General features: G+C 41.9%; 1 protein-coding gene across 3 annotated transcripts in view; it reads right to left on the bottom strand.

Annotated features, from left to right (window-relative positions):
* The window catches only part of LOC107224534 (cardioacceleratory peptide receptor), a 34,059-nt gene extending 28,915 nt beyond the window's left edge, over nucleotides 1-5,144 (bottom strand). For all 3 annotated transcript variants that reach the window (XM_015664626.2, XM_046739473.1, XM_015664625.2), the window contains exon 1: nucleotides 4,817-5,144. The gene's annotated coding sequence lies outside the window, so the exon portion shown is untranslated. The remainder of the gene's footprint in view (nucleotides 1-4,816) is intronic.
* Nucleotides 5,145-16,737: the final 11,593 nt, after the last annotated feature.

Genomic DNA, 16,737 nt, shown 5'->3' with positions numbered 1-16,737 from the left:
GAAAATCTGTAACCGTGTGTTACCGGGCCGATTCTCGTCTCACCTGTTGCGATTTGACGGCAAGAGAGAGAGAGAGAGGCGTGGCGAAATTTAGCGAGCTTTTATCATCCCGGCTTCGAGGGTCGCGCGAATTGCCGAGTTATTGAAACTTGACGGTGAGCCGGGGGTCGCAAAGCGATTCGGGGGAAAAGCCCGTTTCCCCTTCGCGCCGTTTTCTTTTCCGTTGAGGTCAGCCTTCCCCTCGCGACTCCTCGCACGGCGAATTTTTTGGGCTTAGGCTCAGCGGTTGCGGGTCAATCGCGACTGGCCAAAGTCGGGAATATTTGAGTCTCGGGGCGGGAGAGCTGACACTTTGGAAACACTCGATATTCGAGGGCTGTGCAGGGCCGACTATCTGCCTCAGTTTTCGGTGCGGCGACGCCACTCGTGTCTCGATAAGGCGCTTTAGATTTCGCTGAAATCTTCGCAAATCGCTGATCCGGGACAATGAAAAACTCCGATTTAGATGATACTTCGCCGTGTATCGACCTTGCCGGAGAAGCTCGTGGATATTCAGACATTGATACATCGAAGCGAACGCGCGTATTGAGATAAATGTAAAGTTTAGTCTATTCGGGGTAGCGTAGAAGCTCGTATTTTTTTTTTTTAGTTGTAAAACCCAATTCACCCAATTTTTATCCATTTTCCAATAAACCAGGGTTTTATTACATTTTCGTGAAACTTGTGCACACTTTCAATATGTTCAAGCGTCCGCGGCCGATTGCTCGTAAAGAGTCTTGGAGAGTTCACTACATCGATCTCACAGTTCGCGAAGTGTCTGACTGATTTTTCAACGTTCATATTTTTTCGAAACATGTATTATATTCCCCACATCTGACCGTGGCGTTAGATTATCTATCTATATCCAACCTATTGAGAAATAACAGTTTTTATTATAGGTATTAACGATCAACGTTTGCTCTTTGATATGTAAAAAGTTAGGATTATTTTGAAAATACAAACATTTTGTGCTATCTAATTCTTTCTTACGTTATTTCTTTTGTCCATGCTCGTCTGTGCTGAAAACAGCGAACAAATTAATTTTTTTTTTTTTCATTTCGCTGAGTTTTATTTACCGGAAAATAAGAAGATCGGGAGAATTATGAAAGAAGATGAAAAATTTCGTGGGCATCATTAATCGAGTGAGGAATTATTAATGATCTCAAGGCTACACAATTTCAGGGTTCAAAACACCTTTGATCCTCTGTACTTATTCTTTTGTAGAGTATTGTAATACAATTCCGTACCGTGTAAATTAACGCGCTGTTCTTTGAAGAAAATTAATTTTCTGGATTCCGGAATAAACACATGAATTTCAAACTCTGTGGGATGCTGTTTATATTGTATATTATATTGAATACATATATTTGGTAATTTCAAGGAAATTATTCCTTGTGGTAAAAACGGAACAAAACTACTGGAACCGTTTCATTCACATGTATACAGTATATATCAGGTTTCCGTCGAATATCATATCAGGGATATGAAAAAATATACAGCACAGATCCCTGCCCGGTGAGCTTTGTGTACGGTAAACTTAACGATATCTTACTCTCGGTGTCTGTAAATTACAGCCTGTCAGATACCGTCAGAGGGACATCGCTAAACATTGTTTCATTTTCCGAAACAAGGCTGTACAAAATTTTTCCAATACTTGTCTCCCGTCTCTGACTTACCCTGCAATTCAGGAGTCGGATGAGTTTTTCGAAATCTCATATAAAAAAATTCCAGTCACGGTAAATGGAAATTGTGAAAAATACGTTAGGTATTTCAGATAGGCTGCAGAGACACATTGTCAAGGTATACCAACATATTTCTTGCGAGCTTAAGGGCTTCGTAATTTGGTCTCGTTTTTCACGGCGGGTAAAAGACGTTCCTCGAAAGTCGGGAACGAGGCAAAGAAAATAGAAAATTCAAACCGTTCAAGCCAGCGAACGTATGTTTCATCTACTCCTTACTTCTTTACGTCTTCTTCGTTGTTAAAAGTTTAACGCAGAAATACGAGCCAAGTTCTAATCGAATCGGCGACGCCAAAGGGGTTGGCGATATTCGTAATATTTTTCTTCGAGTCTGCGGATTGATGAAAATTAATCGGAAAGAGGATGCGGGCTGCTTATTGGGGTCCCCGTCTCACCGAGAGATCCTCGTCCCTTATGAATATGGAAAAGGGTTTTTGGGATTGCTTCAAAGCGGTGACGGCAAACCGTGAATTGCGTTTATGATATAGATGTATACAAGTCTTGGCGGATCAGCCGGATGTTCATAGAGAGAGGAATAAACGGATTGGTTTCAATTCATCCCGGATCGCATCCACCGATGAATTGCAAATTTACCGGGATAATAGCCTCGCCACTTCCGTAAGCAGTTTACGTTACAGAACGATTCGGGTATGCGTGGTTGTACTATTTCAGACTCCTGCAATGCTGCGCTGCTGCTCGAGTGTAGGTACGCAGTTAATAATGGTCCTCGGTGTAAAAGCTCGGCGAGAAGGCGTCGTTTCTCTTCGAAATCCAACGGATTGCTTCAAAGCCGTCCTTTCGCGGATTAGCGTAATGCCAACCGTCAAAGCGGCCGATTTTATGGTGTTTCTCCTTCTCTCTCTAAGACTCGAGGAATTCATGCGTACCGGAAGAAATTTTGCTCAGTCCCTGATTAACATATATTGCGATACTTTAACGGAGAGATTTCATTATTTACGACATTTGTTACGGCTCTGTGTATGAGAAAGTGAAAGAGCGGTCGTTTCGCATTTTTGTTTCTTCAATCTCGTTTTTTTTTCGAGAGAGAAACGGAAATAGAAAAAAGAAGGGTATCATACTCGATGAAGTTTTATCGACAAGAAAATTGCCTTTGTAAAAGTAAAAATAAGAGAAATCAAACAAAGAAAAAAAAAAAACAAACCTCTGGGGTAATTCATATTTTTAGTAAATCTTTACGTCCTCCTGAGAGTTGATACTTCTTTTCTCCTATATCGAATATTCATTTATCTTTTGCCTCTATGCGAGTGCCTGAATTACGATAAATATTTTGATCATAAGCCAGGCGTGAATTTTACTCGCGTCATTCGTCTAAGCTCGATAACCTTTGACGATAACCATGGTATCAATCGAGCAGTTCGGCATGAGTGCCATTTTGGAGTATAAGTCGAGTTTGTTAAAAGCTTTCGTTTAAAAAAGGTTCAAGTGAATTGCGATGTGGGTGATAATAATTCGAGAAACAGCGCTCGTTCGCTTTCGGCAGAATTCGTGACGATCGCATTACGTCGGTTTGTTCTCTCTCTTTCTCCCTCTCTCTCTCTCTTTCTTCTTCGTTTAAACATTGAATAGCGTTTTTAATGTGGAAATTTTTGTTTAATTTGTATAATTATGATATGTTCCCAGTTGGAGAAAGACTTATTATGGATACACGATAAATAGAATGTATTTGCTAGAGAACAATTTTTGCTTTATATAATCTGTAAATGGCCATAGTCACGATGCGTTACATAAGCCACTTAAGAAATTCCGTTCCTCAATTGTTTTACCAATATACGTGACGAACCAATTAATTTCTTTTTTTCTTACACTTGGGTACCGCCTTTCGTATGTACAGCGCTGTACTGCATTGAATGAGAAAAATTGTGAAACGATAAAAAAAAAAAAGACACAAAACACGGAAGTCCAGAGAGAGAGAGAGAAAAATGAATGAAAAAGCTAATTGGAATAAATCCCGATTGGCTTTATATAAGTGTTTCAACAATTGAAACAAGAGCTTTTTATTTTTACTCGGAGAAACACCGGAAAAAAACATGACATAAAAATTAAAAATAAATACAACATACAATCGTATAACCGCTGATCTTTCTCTTCGATGAAATTTTTATGCATTGTGCAGCGAGGTGTACGTAAAGAATTATTCTTCAGACTTCGCGGAGTTGCTGATTCGAACGGTCACTGTGTAAGAATTTTAATTGCGTGCAAAAACGGTAAATTTTTTGGAACGTTCATTGAATTTCGGAGGATATCGTGCGCCGCGTTCGTCACGGTACAAGTATACACATATAAGGCAATATCGTAACCGAACAAGAACCGAAGTGATTCGTTGTATCGACTGCCTATATTTTAGAAACGAATCACGAGCCGAATTTATTTTATGATTATACGAATAATTATTTTTCTCTCGCACTAATGATGCTGATCTAAATTTAATTGCGTTGCATAATGCAGGGCTTATTGCGTCATTTTGTTCTCGTCCAAGGGGTGGGAAACTGCACAAAATCCACCGCTAATTGATCACAAATAATAACCACAACCGGTATTTTACGCCGCAACGTGAACAATGAGACTGTGGAAAGAAAACGAGCCGCAAGGCTACGTTGATAATAATTGAACGCATATATCGAGCACGCAGTAATTATGCCCCATATTATCGTATATCGCAGTCTCGAGCGATACATTGTCAGAAAATTCACGGTGTCAATACAAGTCCACACCGATTAATGTAAAATTAATCATCATCGGTGTAAATCGCTCGATTTTCGACACCAAGCGGTCCCAAAATCAACACCAATGGTGTGAACTTGTACAGAATATTTTCGGTGTTAAATTTAACACCGCATTTCCAACATTGTATCGTGAAAAAATTGTTTCCCCCACTTTCAGTTCAATATATATTCATAAAATTTAACCATTGCAATTAAATCCAGTAAAGCAAAAAAACGAACAAGAACAAGATGCACAGATCAATGATCGCATTCTTTGATTAATATATTTGACGAGGAAGAAATTCTTCGACTTACGTTCGGAGTAAAGGTGCAATGGAAGGTTGAGAATCCTGAAGGGTTGGCCGCCGGCAGGGGTTGAACGAACAATTAAAAATAACGAAAAACCGACGTCACAAGATATCGACGATAATTGTCAGCGAGTAATATTTCGCGAGGGAATAAAATTGCCAAATTGCGAAAACAAAAACGCACTCGCGACTCTCGTTGCGGGTGTGGGAAATCAGATGACTTGTTTTCTGCGATGACGGGAGTCTTCGACCGCTTTGATCGACGGATGCCGGTGCTGGCAACGTGCGCGCGAACGGCGTACTGACGACGGGCCGCGAACTCTGGGACGTCGCGTCGGGACGCCGGACGCCGGGACACCGGGATGGGGATTTGGCGCGCGTTGCTCCGAGGAGGAGAGCGATCCCAGTAAATTTTTCGACGAATCGAATCGGGGGATGCGTCGTGCAGTAATATTAGTACCTGCCGATGGAAGAGGCTGCGGCTCGTGATCGCTGATCGTCCTTCCGTTTACTCAGGTGGTTTTTCCCAGCGAGATAAAGTTCGCAACGAAAAGCCAACCCGAGGTACGATCGTTTCGTGACTTCGAGGTGCAGCTTAGCTCTCGCGAGGGATGAAAAGATCGAGTCGATCTTAACGGGGCCGAAAGTGGTTCGGAACGACAAGACGTATACCTGATGTTGAATCCCGACGCGAGGCAGGCGACAAAAGATTTAACACTTTCGGTCGCAACCCTCTGGAATGTTCATGAATTTTTTTACACTCAGATCCTTCTTACTCAACGGAGTTGAAATATTTGGCCAGCCGCCCAGGCTCCGTTTCTCTCTCTCTCTCTCTCTCTCTCTCTCTCAGTCTCTCTGTCGTCTGCTGTATCACCTCGGTTTATCGTTGCTCGGGAAGCGTGTACAATACGCCTTGTTAGACGACGTCAATCTTTATTTAACTAAGCAAAATACCAGACGTTTTCACTGATTCAGGATATCTGACTTCCCTTTTGTACGAGTAGCCGTCGAAGAGGAGCCTCTTCCACAATTGAATGTCGTGGGAAAAATCGCGGCAAGAGTTGACGACCTTAAGCTTCGGTCAATTTTCTTGGAGCATCCGTCTCTTTGACATTATCTAAAGAGGCATTCGGGACGTGATAGGTATTTTTGAATGCTTTGCATGATGGTGTTGACTGACCGAAAAAAAATATCATCGATAGTTGTGATCTGCTTTTTTTTTTATCAGATTTTTAAAAATGAGGATATATATACATATATATAAGGATATATGTATGAGATTTGATTAGAAATTTATTAATTGTATATTCTATAACTTATTGCACATAGACTGCGGTAGAATCTTGAACGGAGTTCAAATAGAATACTTTATCCTAGGATTTGTTGCACTTTTGAAATGTATACGAGTATTCAAATTTTTTGTATACGCTTACGTCACGTTTTGATATCGATGTTTGATGATCCCATGACGACGAGCTTATCAACTCTTGTTTTGTCCAAGGGCAAAACATCGATGAAAATTCAGTAAATCTCCTCGTTGTAAATTCTTTATCTCCTGGCTGGGTCAGTTAATCATATGGCAAAAAGGCAGCCACTGTTCAAAAATGACCGGCGATAAAAACGAACTTTGATATCTCGTCTTATTTGCACTCGTTCAATCAAGCCAACTCGAGTGACAATAACGAGCCCCTTTTCGCCGCTCAGTTGCCGGAGTTGTTCGTTGACACAGTGTGAAAGATGAAGGCAAGGGTTCCGTCATGATCCGTGTTTATTGTTTAACAAATTGGCCCCCCTCCTTTCCCCGCGCCTCAGCCGTTTCAGTGATATGATCATCGTCGCTGAATGATTACGATAAATTCTAATCGGAAGCAGGAATGACACCGGTAATTTTCCTTGGATGACTCTCAATTCGTAAATTCCTGACCTTGAAAATTGATGGTTGAGAATCGCGGAAGCATTCTACCCCGTAAGAACGTAACGATCAAATCATTTGTCGATTACTGTTTAAGCCTGCGTATCCTGCACAACGGACATGTGTGCAGATGAATAATAAAAAGAAGGACTGTTTATACACGGGGGACAAACTTACCGGAAAGAAGTTTTACGACTTCCGGTTGATTGGCTTCCGCGAACATGTATGGCTATTGTATGGTCCCGGGATGGGTATTTTTACTACCGCAAGGACTCCGAGGAGGAAACCAGCGTTGCGGTTGCATATACTTGAACATTCAGGATCAAATTTTCCCCACGAATCTTTCGAGAGGCACGAGAATTAGTACAAATCTGGTGGATCACGAATGGCGCTTGAAAACAGCTCAGACCACGTCTTGAAGAATGAAATCAAATATTGACATTCCACTCGTTTTTCCCGCGGCTTACACAGTTTCCCGAACCCGGGTACCGGTACGTTTTTACGTGAATCCATACAAGCTTGATTGATGGTTTGTTGAATAATCGCGAGTACGCGGTGCGTCGGGGTTTTTGTCATATCGAGGACGATGAGACGCCAGAGCACGGAGGATGAAGAAAGGAAAACGAGAGTCTTCAGGTGCTGGGTGGTAAGAAAACAAAGGATTGGGGTTCTACTCGAGTGGGCTTATCAAAGTTAGCTCCGATATTCACGTAAGAGATATTTCAACTTAACAAACAAATACGGGATATTTCGACGAATTCCAATTTTTGTCGTCTTCTCTTTCATTCGTAGGTAAAAGAGCTGAGAATTAGAGTGAAAATTCGTCCAGATCTTGGATATTCCGATACTTCTATCAGACATCAAAGGACCAGACGGACTTGCTGTATCTACACATGTGCATAAAAACTTGCTTCAGAAGCATTGACTTTGCATCGAACGTGTTGACCAGTCTGGAAATTTATTCAAAATATATTTCTTGAATACAATTATTCGATTATATGTTATTTGTATTCTGGTACGGTCTCATATCTATGATGTTATACAAGTGAGAGTTGATCGTTTTTTCGAGTTGTCAACGCGTCGGATTGAAATTTATCAACGACCATTTAATCGAAGTGCGAGTTTCTTTCAGTTTTAGAAAATCAATGCGACATACACAGGGTTTGAAATGATTTTATCAATGAATTGTACCGTTCCGGGATAAAGTCAATTTGTACCACTTTATGTATGTCTAAAGCTAATTTGTACTAGCTTCGAAATCAAATAAATTCGCATCGCTTCCGAGTCAAATTTAAGCCTAATTGATTGGATGAAAGACGTGAGCCTGTGAAGTCAATCTGTACCACTTTGGAATAAAAGCAATTTGTTCTCCTTTGAAATCAGATAAATCTGCACCAATTGTAAGAGGCGCGAAAAAGAATCCAGATCGACTAATCAGGTTAAAAAGTATATGTGAATTCTCAATCCGACGAGTGTAATGCGTTTCAACGGAAAAAGAAAAAAATGTTTGAAACCTGTAATGTAAATCGTGAAGATTAAATCAATAAAAAACAATTCATAGTTTAATTAAGAATCATCGAGTTTGACGTATAATTCGGAGACTTTCGTAAATTAAAATCACAGAGACGCGGACCGATGAAAAGTCTGACTCGTCCCGAGAATAGTTAAAAAATTTGTTGTGAAGCATTTTTTACAATACTTGGACTTGATTAAGCCATTCTCACTGTCAGACAGTATGATCATACGGTGAAAATAACGAAAAATTTTTTGTTCCTCAATTTATCATGTAAACTCGGTGAAATACACGCTTATTTACTAACCTTTTTTCCACCAACAAAAAGCACTGCAGTGTCCGATAACTGCTGGAAAATTCAGAGCACAGTCTTTATATCGTACGGCTTTCGAGTCTCCGTGGGTCGATCCTGTTTGGCTGTACCGTGAAGCCGACTTCAGGATTGTAGATAAGAGTGATCCAAAGTCATCTCGTCAATGTCTTTTCAGAAGTAATTTTCAGCAGGTGATTGTTACTTCCATGAACATGAAGAAGTTACGCTTTGCACTGTATCAAAAAAGTGGGTTTTGCCTCTTTTTGCTTCTCTTTGCTTCTCGACATAACGTGGTCAATTTATACGTGTTTCAAGTATTTAATGAACAATCCCCAAAAATCTTTCAACAATGTCAAATCAGGTGTTTACACGGGAGATAAATTAATGGCTGCGTATAAAAATAATTTGTAAGAGTGGATCGACGGAAAGATTTCTGCCCATTTTTTGCAATATTCATACCTGTTTATTAAAGCTAAAGGGGATGCCGCGATTATGCGACGGTCGAATATTTCCAGGCGATAATCATACTCCGAATTCCCGCAAGGGATGCCAAAACATTCGGTAAGAATGTCTTTGGCTGCAAAGTTCGCAAGGTTGTCCGTTTTCCACGATTCAGCAAGTTTCGCAGACTCTATCCCACTGCAAATGATTCTGCGGGTAATTAACTCGATTTATCTTAATTCTGGGCATAACGTAACCGCAAATCGACGTAAGCAATTAGTCTTCGTCCCAATTCACCGAGGCGCCCTTCTCGGTTAGACAGACTGTGAAATAAGAGTAACGGACAGGCGTTGATAATGCAGATATACCAGAGAGTCACCCGCCCACCTGTCGAGAAGAGCTCGCGCCGTGAATTCTAATATAAATTGTGGCCCGAAAGAGCGTCGACGACTCTGTAATTAGTTGCGGCTAAGTGGCCGCGTGTCGCCGTGAAGAACGTCGGGAATCCCCTGCAGCCTCTCGGAGAACCGTTTGCGTTCCTCCAACTCCCCATCTTTACTATACATTACAGGAAAACGAATGTGGAACGAGATCTCGGGCACGTGGACGGTTCTACGTATCGAAATATGCAGGACAAAATTTCATATGAGTTTATTTTCGACCGTCGTAATTCCTCGGTATTTCACTTCTATACCCGCTTTACGCGCCCGATTCGGAACTTCGCGGTTTTATCGTAATCGCAGGAACTAATCTCTTCTCGAATAAATATTACAACTACGTATGTAACCTTAAGTCAGGACGGGCAGCTAGAGCAAAAAAGGAAAGTATTCGTCGCGGTTATCTCTCGTGGGAAGAAAAATAGAGAGAAGGGGGGGGGGGAAATGACCTGCCGTACGAATTCGGACGGAAGTGGTACGTTCGGATAAGGAAATTATCAGGCCTGTTCCTCGAGCTATAACTGATACCGTATGCACGAACGGCCGTGCAATCATTTGCGGCTAAGTGAGTACGTGCCGTTCCTTATGAGAAACTGAGGCTATCCGCATGACGAATTTTTAGTCCCTCAGCTCTGACAATCATTTACATACGCACGTGAATCGTGCGATGAATATTATACGTATAGCTAGCTAAGGCGTATCTAGGCAGACCTACGAACGTTGAATTCCACCCGGTGAATTCGTTCTGTCAAAAAACGAAGCGTTCCTGTCACCGCGTGTCTTCGTCCTCCCACGTAATCGAAATTAACTCCCGATCAGCGCATTGATTCTGGCGGGTCAATCGACGATCAAATTTTTTTTTCAGGAGAAAAAGCATCCCGTGATCTCAAATTTGGAGGCTACATTTTGCGTGATATTTTTGCGAGTATTCTGTATAATTTATTCAGTTTTTCATTTTGGTAAGATTGGGAAATTGCTCAGTGAGTAATTCGTGTCAAGAGGAAAATCTGGCTCTGTCGTATTTTCTGGAAACAAACGACTCGCAATGGCTTAAGGTGAAATTACCTCCGAAGCTCGTTCACGAGGATGTATCAAGACGGTAAATAAATGTCTCGGGAATCACGTAAGAATATCGTTGATCAAAGGGAAATATCAAGTGAAAAAAACAAGTCAATCCATTCAAGTTGAGACGTCGAGTTCCGAGCGTTTCGCGTATTTCAACAAGACGCGCGACACGGAAGCCAGAACCTTCTGTATTATAAATATCGCTTTGTGTCGTGTAACGATGTGTTTCTATGACTATAAATTAGTCACTCCGAAGTTGTCTGCTAATATCGGTATACCTATCAACAGACACGTGCCAATATTTCTGTGTATCAACCTGCCCACGCGGTGTCAGAGAGACGAGTCGAGATGCCGGCAAACATTCTGGAACAAAATACAATTCGCGAACAATGGAGACGGGGGCGAAACAAGGATCGAGATTCCCCGAAGGATGAGCTTCGGAGAACAATTTACGTGAATACTGTTGAGGATCGGATTCTGTTCGGAGGCCATCTTTGGTTATTGGAAGAACGCCTGTAAGTGGATGGGAGCAAAAAGTGTATCTGGTTACTGATAATTGATGCTCGGCGTCGCGACGCGCGTCGTCGGTTACAGTCGTAACGAATTCGCGAGAGATTGAGAGTAACGGTGAACGCGGTATCAACGCTAATCGGAGGTGGATAAGACAAAACCGAAATAGCCCTGGGGTGCTTGAATGAGAGACGATTAAATTTCGCAATCAGAGAGGCTTCTGAGCGTCGACGATTATTCGCACCATTCCCTTAATCTACTACCGAATTTTAAGCGGTTCTTAATTTCATCCCCCGCGCAATTGATACTTTGTCTGCTTGCGATATATTTTGGGCTGTGAAGAGGGCATCGTTCGCTTCGATCACTCTTATCGCTTCAAAAGTATTCTCAGCGAATTTTCAAGACCAAGTTTCAGCGTATAAATTATCCCGCATCAATCTCACGAGAGTGAGAAACAACGTAAATGTTTATACTCGGCTTGGGTTCACTTGAGGACAAATTTTCAATCTCCTCAGTTCTGCTAATACGATATCATAATGTATAGACACAGAGACTGATTTCGTTGTAAATCGGTGAGGCGCCTATCGCGTTTTGACAGCTGTTTTCAATTAACGTCAAAAATTGTAAACTTTGGATTTTCACACCGTCAATGTACGAGCAATCATAAACGAATCGCGGAACATCTGGTTCGGTCTATTTATTTACCGGCCGATCTCGATTGATCATTTGAGCGATCGTTGACGGCGATGAGATCGACACCGCGTGGTTTTAGTTATTATATCTGTAAACATCTAACGAACCGACTTTGTTTTAAATACAGCCGGCAATTTTATTTATTCAAGCACCTGTTACAGACGTCTCTTCGATATTGCTACGGTCGTCGAATCTTATACAAAGTGGCAGATTGAGTCAATAAGTCTTACGGTTAATAAATAACATCACGATGAAAAACATCCCACCAACGCGATCACCGCGAGACGTCGTTAATAAACAACCGATACGAAATTTATACACGGTAAGGAGGAATGCCTACTTCCATCTTTGAAAAGAATTTTAATACAACATTCGACTATTCTTTCTATCCTGCACCTTACGCTTGCTCGTAATATAACCACCAGCCAAGGGCAACGAAGTACGGAAGCCACGTTTTCACATGCTAATGCCATTAGATACAACAATTCACGAACGATTTCCTCGTCCCAGTGTCTGTCTCTTTTCGTATAAGCAGGCCCATAGCTGCGATAATGCTGTCATTGAAATTATTCCGCGATGCAAAAAAGTTTCTCGCATTCTTTCAACCATCGAATAACATGTACATTCTGGCTTAAACAATTTAAGACTCTCTTTCGTATATTATTATGCGTCTTGCGTCTTTGATCGTATTGTTAATCTTCCAGCCACGCAGACCTAATGTTTTTAATTTTTTACTGGCTGGACCGTTTTTATCGACTAAGAATAAGGGTTCAACGGAAAAACGCTGCACTGAAGGATACCTTTTGCTCTTAGGCCGCTTGTTCGTTACAAATCCTCTCCGATAAGACAGACCAGATGATTTTCATAAAGGAGTTTGAAAACTGGGCTGAAAGTAATCGGCAGGGATCAGTTCTTGTCCGAGAAATCGTTTCCATTTCAATGTGTTTCGCCAAGATTGTTTGTGAACCGAATTTTTTGATTCCACCTGTGCTTTCGCATGTTTAAAAAAATCTTTAGAAAAATTTCACTGAGCTGTACAGAGATTTCATTGGTTTTATTCAGCGTTTAGACATTCATAGCTACCTACATAAAAGATTCATTTCAAGCTATCATGAAATTCTACGAAACTTTACCAAACGTAAGTAAGGCTTGATGGAATCTATTCCATTTTCCCGGTATACAAAACCACCGCATAACTTTGCTTTGAGAGCCATGAAAAAAGAAAATCTGTTGAGTTGTACTCAAGGAAAAAAATGCAATACGTGGTCGGTGGTGTGTCTGCGAATCGGTACACACAAAGTCCTATTCATGATAAAACGTAGGTACTTGTCTCCTAAATCGTGATTTCGATGAAGATTTCCGAGCTGTCAAGTTCACGTTTCACGGCCGGTAGTTTCATGAAAGCGATATTCGATCCCTGGACCCGAACCGATCTCGTCATCGAACGTCTCCAAAATTGTGATATTTAATTTGCTTTCAATCCTCTTAAGTTTTCATACTTCTCTCGTTTCCTTGAATAAATGCAAATATGTTGACACTTCCAAGATTCGACCAGGTGAATTAGATAAGATCGCTCAGTGGTTTGTAAAAACTGAATTATACAAATCAATCAACAAAGAAACTTGTCAATCAATATCAGGAGGAGGTTCGCTTCCGTCAACGATCCCGTTCATCCCGAAAATTTCTCCGATTTTTCTACCGCTCAGCAGAAAAGAGAGTCGAACTTCGGATTAACTTCCGCTGATGTCTTTTTTTTTTAATAATCATCTATTCCTCATCCTCGCTTCTCCTTTTCTCTCTCTTTTTTGGTATTGGGCATCCGTCCCGGATTCCCTCGTCTAATTCATGTTGCTCATTCCGAAGGGATGTAATTCGTACAACCCCTGCAGGTACAGCAGACTTTGTAACATCGAGGTTAATAATCCGGTGGTTTCCACAACTATTTGGGATTAATACGTTCAACTAGATTCGGCTGAAGATCTGCATAATCCTGATGATCGACTGCGCAGAGTTAACAACATTATCGCGTTTCTCACGCTCATGCAGGGTGGGTTCTATTTTATCGAGGATAGGACTAGCCGGTGAAAATATAGGCGGCTATAAGCCCTCCTCGCTGATTATCATAATATACATATTAATCAATGCTTTGCTGGCTGGTAGCTTTCCTGGCACTCAAGTGATTAATTAGGGTTCGTCGTGTATTTTCTTGACCTTTCTCTTATACTCCGGGGTCCAGCGAATTAAGTCGGTTGCATAAAGAAGCGCCCTGCCACGCGAGGGTGAACGGCGGCTGTGTTGGCGATAAACTGAACGCCCCCTTGAAAATTAATTATATCATCCTTAACAGGGTTGAACGGAGGGTTGCGGCGGAGAATCTGAACGATTGAACGGCTGAAAATTAGTCGCCTAATAGGGCGTTTAAAGCGCGTTGAGTAAATTGATGCGAAGAGTGGTTATACTACTCTGGAGTTCCGCAATCGATTGAAAATAGTCGATTTTGAGACCACTCGACCCGTCGGTGTTTACATCCGCGAACGGATGCGAGGTCCGTTTGATATGCGAGTCCGTTTTTCCCCTCTTGGTATCAGGCGATAACCGGGCGTCGTTGAAAAGCGAGGATATTGACTCGGACATGAATTGTTGATGCGAGCAGTCTTCGGACGGCGATCGTGCCGGACACCCCGAGTCTCGTTAATCCGCGGCAACGAGCTTCTGCAGGAAGTCACAAATCCCGATCTCGACGCCTGTACCGATCCGATGCGATAGTCGTAAGAAAAACCTACGCTGTCGTTGACACGCATATCCATCCCCTTTGCTCACTGGGACAGGAAATTGCTCGTCACGGTCCCATCTTTCATTGAATATCCAATGAGCCGACCAATTGAAGATCACGTCTCTCTCGACGATTACTATTAGCCGACAGCCGACAGCCGACACCGGCTGGCAGAGGCACATTTCAGCATATTTGCACGCCGTTCGCATACGGGGCCTTCTTTGTGACCACTGTGTAATACGGCATATAACGGACTACCGATTCAAGCTCTAACTCCAGAGTTCCTCTACCGCGAGCAGTAAACACGGAAAACATGCATTGTGAAAACTATCGGTAGTAAAATTGACTGGAGTCGTAATATTTGGATTACTGTAAAAAAATTTTAATGGTCGATTCGGAAATTCAACATTACTGCGTTCACGGTGCATCTCTTTTTTTTACTGGGTAAAAATACAGACTATTCTCATTGCGCGCTCATCCATGTCTTCAACCATGCCCAAATGACTCGGCGTTGCACTTTTGTATTTTTCATGTAAATTGGTGAGGGTCAAACCCTTTAATTCGAGGTGCACTTTTGGGACTGATATGCAAAGTTGTAACGTGAGCCGTTTTACTTTGCACCAGCCACGTATCGCCGACTGAATAAGCAAAGTGTAATAAGAACTCTGCGGTTTCTCCGTTCCACAACCCTCGCGTGTTAAGCATCGTAGAGCACGTGTAGATTCTCGGAGTTTAGTGGCACCGACGAAGCGTATTTTTTACGGTCATGAATCCACCTGGCCGATGGATTTGCAGAGTTCATGAGTCGGGCTCTGCGGTAGTGAGAAAAACTCGCAAGTGGATTCAAATTTGGCCGGCAGCCAGTGAGACCGAATCGTCGGAAAATTAGCTTGAAATAATTCAAGCCAGAAGAAACAATTCCACGGTCCGTAAGCCGCAGTTCGATCGTCTCAGCAGCGAAAATATCGCAGACAACGGTTTGCCGTAATTGACGGATAAATGAGTTGATTGTTGCCCCTTAGTCAAACTGTCAAATAGCCGTTCTCGACGTAACCGTCTTAATTTCGGATGCATGAATTTTCTGTTCTCTTTTTCTGACTTTCGCTTATTCGCCGAATCACGGATCGCTGCGCCGATGTGCAGTTTGCGTGAATTTTCACAGCTGAATCACTTCCTTCTCGACGCTGTTCGGTCGGCAGAAAGCTCTTCCTACATCATCGCAATATATTTCTGTTGAGCTTTTGGGGTAGTTTTTTTTTTCCTACAGTGAATGGACAAAGATCAAGCCTCGAGGGATTCCGTTTCATCTTCGACTTTCGAAGGCTGCGACGAAAAATTTTCCATTTTCCTCAAAGCATATGCTGATCAGGGAAAACCTGCTCGGGAAATACCCGAATCAATCCTGCGGTCAGCCTGAGACCCGTGACCATAGCTCGACATCTTTTCCGTCTCACCAGCCGCGATGGAATCTCGAGGGATCTAGGTGGAAAAGTTATTCAGCGTCGGTGGATTGTAACAGAAATTGGTACGCTCTGTCCGCCTGAAATTCTTTTCGCAACTGGTATTACGTCTTGCGTGTTACGTTCGAATATGCAAATCACACCGACGATTAGCGATATTAGTTCACGAGCACTGTCGTTTGTAAAATTTTATTTAAATTGTATTCGGGTTATTTGACTGCGTGGAGGTTTTGCGTTTGTGCGGAGCGAGTCTACCCGAGATTGAGACGTTCTAGCGGTGATTTACAGCGTATACAATATGTAATGTGTTATCACATAATTTGCGGCGATGCTTGAGACGCCAGAAATTCATGAGAGGAAAAAATGTAATATCCTAACATCTTCTGTAGTCAGAGGAAAGATTGATCGCGGAGCACCGAGGAGTTCTATGTGTTTCGAGTAGACTCGATGCTTCAGTTTTTCATTTCATAAGAGAAAAATCACCCGGGGATCGGTCAGTGTTTACTTAGAGATCGGTTTGGATATTCGATCATTCAAACACTCATACGTCACTCATTTATACGTCGGCAAGTCTGGCGAGGTATTCTTTTTTTTTTTTTTTGCCACCGTTTTCAACCATAGATTAAGAAATTGCACTTGGTGGCAGATTATCGGTTTACATCGTGAATAAAATTTCCATGCGATTAAGGGCATGGAGCGTTAAACGAGTGCAAAATAGATTTGCGTAATAGATTAAAAAGTCGCAAAATTGCCTTTTCACCGTGAAAACGCCACTGGAATTTCACTAGAAAACTGCAAGATTGATCGATAT

This window comes from Neodiprion lecontei, chromosome 1, assembly GCF_021901455.1.
Source record: "Neodiprion lecontei isolate iyNeoLeco1 chromosome 1, iyNeoLeco1.1, whole genome shotgun sequence".
Classification (NCBI taxonomy): domain Eukaryota; kingdom Metazoa; phylum Arthropoda; class Insecta; order Hymenoptera; family Diprionidae; genus Neodiprion; species Neodiprion lecontei.
The sequence above is the reverse complement of the archived record's forward strand: the minus strand, read 5'-3'. Positions and strand labels throughout refer to the sequence as shown.